The sequence below is a fragment of the Carlito syrichta genome, unplaced genomic scaffold (genome assembly GCF_000164805.1).
Source record: "Carlito syrichta isolate Samal-C Ts95f unplaced genomic scaffold, Tarsius_syrichta-2.0.1 Scaffold311146, whole genome shotgun sequence".
NCBI classification, from domain to species: Eukaryota; Metazoa; Chordata; class Mammalia; order Primates; family Tarsiidae; genus Carlito; species Carlito syrichta.
The window spans coordinates 107,390-116,685 of record NW_007255242.1 but is presented as its reverse complement, the minus strand read 5'-3'; the positions used below and the strand labels follow the sequence as shown (position 1 = coordinate 116,685).

The 9,296-nt window shown below is 43.0% G+C and overlaps 1 protein-coding gene across 1 annotated transcript in view; it reads right to left on the bottom strand.

Moving 5' to 3' along the window:
- VWF (von Willebrand factor) overlaps positions 1 to 9,296 on the bottom strand; it is a 118,103-nt gene that overhangs the window by 10,420 nt on the left and 98,387 nt on the right.

Genomic DNA, 9,296 nt, shown 5'->3' with positions numbered 1-9,296 from the left:
TACACTAGACAGAGTTCAGTATCTCTCTTTCTCTCCCACCACCCCCCCCCCGTCTCTTTCTTTCTCCAGAATAATCGCCGACACCGCCACACCTCTCAGGGACCCCCTAAATCTCTCTGCAGGGGCAGGCCCCCTGCAAGTATCAAAAAAGACAGGCAATAAAAGAAAGAGCAAAATGATAGAGTTAAACCCAACCATATCAATAATGAGATTAAGTGGAGATTGTCAGACATGGATAAAAAAAAATTCAATCAGCATGTTGTTACAAGAGGTACTTTTAATTAAAATGGATAAACAGATTTGGGAGGAAAAGTAACAAGAAAGACATAAGGCTAACTACTAAGAATAATAAAGCAGATATGAGCGTATTAGTACCAAACAAAGTAGACCCTAAGATTGGGAATGTTACCAAAAATAAAGGAGGTTATTTTATAATGATAAACCAGTAGATCTGTCATGACATAAGAATCCTAAATATGTATGCATCTAATAGCAGAGCTTCATAATACATGAAGAAAAATTGGCAAAACTAAAAGGAGAGATATGCTAACCCACAATCTTTTCAGTGATTTAAATGTTCTCTCAGTAACTGATAGAACGAGTAGAAAAAATCAATAAGGATATAAAGCATTTGATTGAAAATAATAAGCTACTAGATCCCAAAACTGCAAAGCAAACATTCTTCTCAAATGCACATGGAATTTTTACCAAGATAGACCAAGTTCTGGGTCATAAAAGGGATAAATAATGTCAGTATTTTAAAATATTAAAGTTTACAAAACATAATTAGAGATTATGTTCAATAGCCAAAATTAAATTAAATTGGTAACAATAAGGTATTTAGAAACATCCCCACCCTCCAAAAAAATAGCTGGCAATTAAATAAATTGTTTTTAAACAACTCATGGACCAAAGAATAAATCACAAATATTTTGAGTTTGAGATAATAAAAAACATATCAATATATATATTGCAGGAATGCAGCAAAAGTAGCCGTTCCAGGAAGATTTATATTTTAATGATATATTAGAGAAGTATGACCTAAGCTGTCTTCTTAAGAAGCTAGTAAAAGGAAAGAAAACTAAACCCAATGTCATTAGAAGACAGAAAATAAAAACAAAAGTAGAAATCAATGAAATAGAAAAGAAAAATATAAAAAAGGAAAATGACAAAGGCAAAAATTGCATCTTTGAAAGATTATTATGTATGATAAATCTCTAGCAAGACTAATAAAAAAAGAAAAAACAAAAAAGTATCAATACCATAAATGACAGAGGAGAAACAACAGTGGATCCCACAGATATTAAAAGTATAAGAAAATATAGTGGACAAATTTATATAATAAATGTGTATAAACAAATTTGTCAACTCAAATGACATGAACAAATTCTGTGAAAAAAACAATTTAACAAAATTAATTCATGAAGAAGCAGAAAACCTGGAAAGCTCTTAAGCCTATTTAAAAAGTTGAATTTTGGTTTTTGTTTTGTTTTGTTTTTGTTTTTATTATTATTATTATTATTATTATTATTTTTTGCATTGGAGTCCCACTCTGTCGCCCAGACTGGAATGCAGTGGCCACTCCCGGCCACCGCAGTCTCAACCTGCTGGGCTCCAGCGATCCTTCGGCCTCAGCCTTCCAAGTAGCTGGAACTACAGGCACACGCTACCATCCCGGCTAATTTTTTATTTATTGTAGAGATGGGGTCTCACCAAGTTGCCCAGGCGGGTCTTGAACCCACGGGTTCAGGCAATCCACTCACCTCAGTCTCCCAAGGCACAGGATTACAGGCTGAGCCTCCGAGCCCAGTTAAAAAGCTGAATTTTGTATGTAAAGCTTTCCCACATGAAAAGCTTCAAAATGTTAGGAAGAAATAATGCACAAACTATTTTAGAAAATGGAAAGGAAAATGTTGTCCATCATGTTTTATTGGAGCCAGCATAATCCTGATATCAAAATCTAACAAAAGCATTACAAGAGAAGAAAATTGGAAACCTATCCCTCTTGATCATAGACATAAAAATCTTTAACAAAATATTAGCAGTGGATTTAATTATAGATGTAAAACAGGATAACATACCATGACCAAATGGGCGGTATCAGAAGAACCAAAAGCTGGCTCATCGCTATTTGAAATCAATCAGTGCAATTCCTCATGTATTAAGGGAGAACCATATGGCCATCTTGATGTATAGTACAACTGTCTGACAAAATTCAGAAATCATTCATGATAAGAGCTCAGCACAAAAGGAACAGATGCAGACTTCTACAATCTGATAAAGGATGCTCGACTATATCACACTTAACAACTTAGTTCCCCCTGAGGTCAGAAACATACTCCCATCACTTCATTAAATATTGCACTGGAAGTATTAGTCAGTATAACAAGCAAGAAAAGTAAACAAAAGGTTTGACAATTGCAAAGAAAGAAGTAAAAACTGTCCTTATTTGAAAATGGGATAGCTGTTGACGTAGAACACCCTTAGGAAGCTGCCCCCTCAAAAAAAAGCAAACACAAAGCAAAAACTTAAAAATACACTACCACTACAGCTAGTAATTGAATTTAACAAGGCAGCAGAATACACAATCAATTTGTAAAAATTAATTGTATAAAAGCAACAAATAATTAGGATATAAATTTTTTTAAAACTTCCATGCACAACATCACAGAAAAACTTAAAGTACTAAGTAAAAAGCTTAGCAAAATATGCGCAAGACATCTACACTAAAAATCACAAGTCATTGCAGAGAAAAATTGAAGACGACTACTGTGGTTTAAATGCATGTGCTCCTCTAAAATTCCGATGTTGGAACTTAAAAGGTGGTGGTATTAAGAGGTAGGGCCTTTGGGGGAGTGATTGAGTCGTGAGAGCTCTGTTCTCATGAATAACTCTGTGTTCTGACACCAGAGGTGCGAGGGACCCCCCTAGTGTCTCTTGCCCTGCCACGGGAGGATGCCGCAAAATGTATTGCCTATGAGGACTAAGCCTTCATCAGACACCCAACCTACTAGCCCCTTCATCTTGAACTTCCCAGGCTCCAGAAATGCGAAAAAATTAATTTCCGTTCTTTATAAGTTACCCAATCACAGATATTTTGTTACAGCAGCACAAACAGACCGAGATAGAGACCTAAATGATTCTCTCTCTGAGAAGGAAAAAGAGAGAGAGAGAGGAGACATACTATGTTCATGAACTGAAAAACTCAATATTGTCAAGATATCAATTCTCTCCATATTAACCTATAGATTCAATACAATACAGCACACTTTAAACATTTTTATAAAAAATTAAAAATTAACTCTAAATTTAATATAGAAATTGAAAGGGTATACAATAGCCAAAGAAATCTTGAAAAAGAAAAAGAACAAAGTTGAAGACCTTATACTATCTCATTTCCTACAGTAAACAAAGCTACAGTAATTAAGACAGTATAACTATAAGGATAACCAAAGTAATCAAAGGATTAGAAAAAGAGTTTAGCAATAGTTCTATACATATACAGGCAATTAATTTTTACAAAGTCACCAACATAATTACATGAGAAAGGATAGTCTTTCCACAAATAATGCTAGAACCCTTGGATATCCAAATGAGAGGAAAAATAAGCCTCAACTCCTACTTTACACTATTTATAAAACTTAATTCCTGAAGTATCATAGACCTCAATAATAAACTATAAAGTTTCTAAAAGAAAACACAGTCAAATGCCTCCGTGACCTTGAAATAGATAAATATTTCTATTTTGGGGGGAGAGACGGGGAGTCTCACTTTGTAGCCCAGGCTAGTCTTGAACTTCTGGACCCAAGTGATCCTCCCACCTCAGCCTCCCAAAGTGCTAGGATTACAGGCATGAGCCATCACACCTGGCCTTGAATTAGACAAAGATTTTTCAAACAAGACACAAAAAACACTAACTCTATATCTTTTAAAAATTGGTAAACTGGACTTTACAAAAAAGAGGAAAACTCTGATCTTCAAAAGCACAATTTACAAAAATAAAAGCTGAGCCACTGACTGAGAGAAAATATTGCAGCAGACACCTCAAAAAGACTAGTATCCAAAATATAGGAAAAACGCATATAACTCAGTAACAAAAGGACAAACCATCCAATTTTAAAGTGACAAAAAGTTTGAACAAACGCTTCACAAAAGAAGCTATGGCCAATAATTACATAAGATGTCCCACATCATGAACCAACAGAGAAATGCAAATTAAAAATGCTAGGAGATTCTGCAATTACAAAGGCAGAGAAAAAAAAAAATACTAGATCTTTTAGGAATCACCATACTGTTTTCCACAGAGGCTGTACCATGTAAGTGACCTTCCATATGACCCCACAATCCCCCTACTGGGAATATACTCGGAAGAACTCAAATCACTCTATAAAAAAAGATACCTGTAACATGTATGTTTATCGCAGCTTTGTTCACAGTAGCAAGAACATGGAACCAACCGTGCTGCCCATCGAAAGAGGACTGGATTAAAAAAATGTGGTACATATACACGATGGAATATTACGCAGCCATAAAGAAGAACAAAATTATGAACTTCACAACAACCTGGATGAACTTAGCGTCTATAATACTGAGCAAGCTTTCACAGAAACAGAGAACTGAGTATCACACGTTCTCACTCATAAGCGGTCCTTGAACAATTATCATAACTCTATAAGAGAATGATTGGCAGTAGTGGGAAACTGCCTGGGGAAGGGGGGGACACACCTCATTAACAAGGTACCTGAATAATGAACATTTGTAAACCTAACCCTGGATTGCACCCCACGTCTTCAAAATAAAAAAGGTAAAAGGAAAAGAAAAAAAGGAAAATACTAGAAGATATCACTTCACAATGGCTAAGATTCAACAGCCTGGTGTTACCAAGGGTGGGTGAGGAAGCAACCGGAACTCTAAGACAATGCCAGAGAAAGTGTCTGCCTGAGAAGCGTGCAAGTTGCAAACAGTGTCTCTGCTGTTGTGCATTGTGTCCCCAGCCCCGGCGCTTAGTGGGTGCTGCTACACAGTTGGGTGAGCTCGGCTGGGAATGTGTTGATAGTGGCTTAAGGTGAGACCTTCATTAACATCTGCCTTGGAACGTAGCAGCTTCCAGACAGCAGGATTCACCAAAAAATGCCTCCAAATTTAAGAGACAACATAGAATTGCCAACTTTCTATTTTGCAAAATATTAAACAGTTTTAATAAAATCAAAGCTAAAAAGCTACCACCTGCTGTCTCATCATCTCATCAAAATTAAAGCTCTGGTCGAGTTCTGTGGCTCAGCCTGTCATCTCAGCACTTTGGGAGGCCTGAGCCCATGGATTCAAGACCAGCTCGGGCAACTTGGTGAGACCTCGTCTCTACAAGAAAAAAAAAAAAAAAAGAAGGGCACGGTATCACACGCCTGTAGTTCCAGCTACTTGGAAGGCTGAGGTGGAAGGATCTCTGGAGCCCAGCAGGTCGGTGCTGGGATGGCCGTGAGCATGCCACTGCACTCCAACCTGGGCAATGGAGTGAGACTCCAACGCAAAAAAAATTAAATTAAATTAAAGCTCTTTTTAACTCTCCTGCCTCCCCTGCTCACAAAAAAAGAGGAAGACCATCTCATAAAATTGCTTAAAGAACACATCTGGTTATGTGAGAAACTGACTCTGCTGTCATTCTTTTCCTCATTTTGCCACATTCAGCAATCACCACTTAGAGATCCGTCATTGGGGTCTTGAGGTTTTTCTGGTACGAATCTCTAACAGGTCAGTTTGGATCACGCAGACAGAAGACCTGGCCCAAGGTCAAGGTTCAGAGTTAGTAAGCTTGCTCAGAAGTGACTTTAAACAATTTGCTACTCATAAATCTGTTTCTGAACTTGATATGTTTCCAGGAAGCAGACAGTAGAGACAGCCAGCAAAAGAAAAAAAAAAAACAAAACAGGGCCGAGACTATGTAGCCCAGGCTGGTCTTGAACTTCTGGACTGAAGTAATCCTCCCAAAACACCACTTAGAAAGGACGCTACTGAGCTTGGGGTCGCTGGGTAGTGTGGCAGGTGGAGGCATTAAACCACGTTTTTAAAAATCCCCAGTTCCTGGAAGGTAAATCGGAGAGGGAAAAAAGAGGTGGAATAAACCTTACCGGGGAACTTGAGTGGTTATGAATCAGAAGGAAACAAAACGGGGCTGAAATCAGGCAGGATTTCAGGGAAGCTTGGACTTCAGCGATTTTTTAGTGAGTGTTACAGGAAGAGACTAGAAAATGCCCCCCACGCAGCGGCCCTGAGGACAGAAACATGGACAGGATCTTTACAGAAGCAGTGGGGGGGAAGATGCAGAGTGAGGGGACAGGGGAGGGAACATCCACACCCCGGAGAGGCAGAGGGCACAAAGTTAAGCCAAGAATAGGAAGGCTGGGGGGACAAGTTACGGGAGAAGAAGGGACGGGGTAGAACCCAGGACCTTCCAGGAAGGGGAATGGTGAGTGAACCCCAGCCACAGAGGTCTGGAAGGGCAGTTGCTTTAAGGGTGCACAGGGGCTTGGGAGAGAATAGGAAGGAGGGAGCCGTGGGGTGAATGGAGAAACTCCCTCCTGCAGCCTGTCTGCTGTTCCCGTAAGGCCAGATCACAGCAGCTGCTGTGGACGGTGGTTGTGGGCTCCATAGGCCACTGCGCAGGGAGAGGGGCAGGGCCGCACGGGCTCTCACCGGGACATTCCACCACTGCGGGGAGCATCGTTCCCAGGAGCAGCCCGTCCCATCTTCTGCCGAGCCAGGTGCCCAGCCAGCCTGAGTTCACCCGCCTGGGTCTGAGCAGCCAACGGCTCCATGCATACCACCGCCTCGCAGGCCTCTCCTGGCCCCTTTCCACACATGCTCATGGTCCTCCATCCCTGCACCCCTTGTCCAGCCCAGACCTCTGTGGCCGGGGTTCACTCACCATTCCCCTTCCTGGAAGGTCCTGGATCCTACCTCGTCCCACTGCTCGAGGTCAGCTCTGGGCCTTGCCTGCTGCAGGACGCCTGACCTGTGTTTCACGGCAGGGGACCTCTCTCTTCCTCACGCTTTCGTTGACTGTTCAGCCACCGACCCCCTTCTCAGCCACTCATCAGCACACACCACTTTCTGCTGGCATCCCTTTAGGGACCAGTGCGGCCTCCCCTGGGAGCCTCTCTCATGATGCTGACACTTCAGTCTCATGTGGGCAGTTCAAGCAGACTTGCCTGGACTTAACGCACCATGGCTCCTCCCACCCGCAGGAGGCCTCCCAGAGACCCTTCACGGCAGAGGACTAGGACCAGTGAGGGGCGCTGAGCTAATATGGGTCAACTGAGGCAGGCTTGAGCAAAGCTTGAGATGCATTCTATGGGTACCCGAGAGGGAGGCGGTGGCTACACGGTCCCGGGAGATAACAGAGTTTTGGAAGAAAAGAATAAGAACATGCAGGCCAAGAGGGGCCGTGGATTTTTAAATATTGAGAAGCCTGCATCTAAGCCTGGATTCTAAAGCTGGGTTTTGCCAGACGCAGGGAAAGTTGCTGTGGCTCCCTCTGACCCCCAGAGGACGCTGTCAGAGCGCTAGCAGGCTCACCCCCCAGAAGCAGGCTGCATCCCCCTCTCTGCAGGACAGCATTGGGTGGGACGCCTGCTGTCTCTCTGCTGCCTTAGAAATGTCTGTAAAACCTTTATGTCTGTATATCCTACAATAACCTGTAAAAGCTTGTTTGACATAAGTAATTAAATCTTCCATTTTAGTTGCATGCCTGCTGCCCAGATGCAGCCTCCCCACTGCCCTGCGTGTCACCAGAACTGCTCTTAGCCCCCGAGGTGTAACTTCCCCCTTTCTTGGAAGTCCCCTATCCCCTACATCCTGTGAAGTAAACAGCAGCTGGCCTACAACGACGGCCAAACTAAGCAAGCAGGTAGCTGCAAATTGTTCCATCCCTGACTCTGACCTCTCCCTAAAATGTAAACTGCAATTGCAAAAGCTGTGGGTTTTGCCTATAAGAGCCCCCTGCTTGCTTTACTCGGGATTGAGAGACTTTTAGTGGCGTTAGCCTGCTCTCGGCCACTGGCTATTAAAGGACTCAAATCTGGCTCTCTGATGTTGGCGATTATTTTCTCGCACTTCGGTCCTAACACCTTGATGGCACTTCCCTGGACACTCAGGCTAAGGGAATCCTGGGGATTCCAGACTGTACTGCTTCATTCCACACTGAAGCCCAGATGCATTCCAGGGGAGCTGTTACACACACACACACACACAGCCCCAAATCCTAAAACACTGACTGGGATTTTTTCAAAAAAAAAAAAACACGTACTTAGCTTCTTTCTAAACACAAAATATTTTCTCTGAAGCATCCTCTCAGAAGTAGCTGTGTCTCCCATAGACCTGTCGACTTCACATATACTCTATTAAGCCCTTACTTTGAGCCTGACACTGTGCTAAGTGCCTCAGAGAACACAGCTGTAGAACTCCTGTCCCTGGTCCTCCAGAGCATGGGAAGCACCTGCACGAACTCCTGGCTGCCACCCAGCTCCTTGTCCCCGCCCCCACCCCTCTGTCGCCTCTCCTCTCTTGCCACTGTGCGGCCCTACTTTTAAGGGACTCCTCCCAGCCCCACAATGGCCTCGCAGAGCTGAGGGAGAGAAGCCCTCTCCTCCCCACCTGAAAGAGTCGTTGCCATAATGTATGCTTCTGGCTCAAGAAATCCATCTGACCAATGGTGTCTTCTAAAACAGCAGAAGCCTCAAACCCCGAAGGGAGCTTGAGGGAGAAGCCAAGGCATCCTCTTAGGTCCTCCCTGCCTCCATGGGGCTCAAAAATCCCAGGGAGGTACAGGGACAAGTCACAAGTGAAACCACGAGATGCCGGTGTCACCTCCCGAACTAGAAATGATCCCTCCGCTTCTCAGAATCCACTTTAAGGAGGCATTTGGAACAAGTATGGTCAGCGTGACCTGGCAAACGCAGGGTGAAACAGATCACTCCACCTCAACGGCCAGTGATACTAACTGGTGGTGCATGTTGAGACGCATTCTGCCAAAGCAGTTGTGCAGAGCCTTCACCCAAGAAGCAGCTCGTAAACACCTTTGACTAAACAATTAATGTTTTCCAAAAATGGTAGCGATGTTTTTTAAAATGTTCTGTAGAAAGGATACAGAACCGTAAGCACGGTATCATAAGCTTTGCAAGTATTGTGTTAATTTTAAAAACTCAGGGCCGGGCTCAGTGGCTCAGCCTGTCATCCCGCGCCATTGGGAGGCCGAGGTGAGTGGATTGCCTGAGCCCGCGGGTTCGAGACCCGCCTGGGCA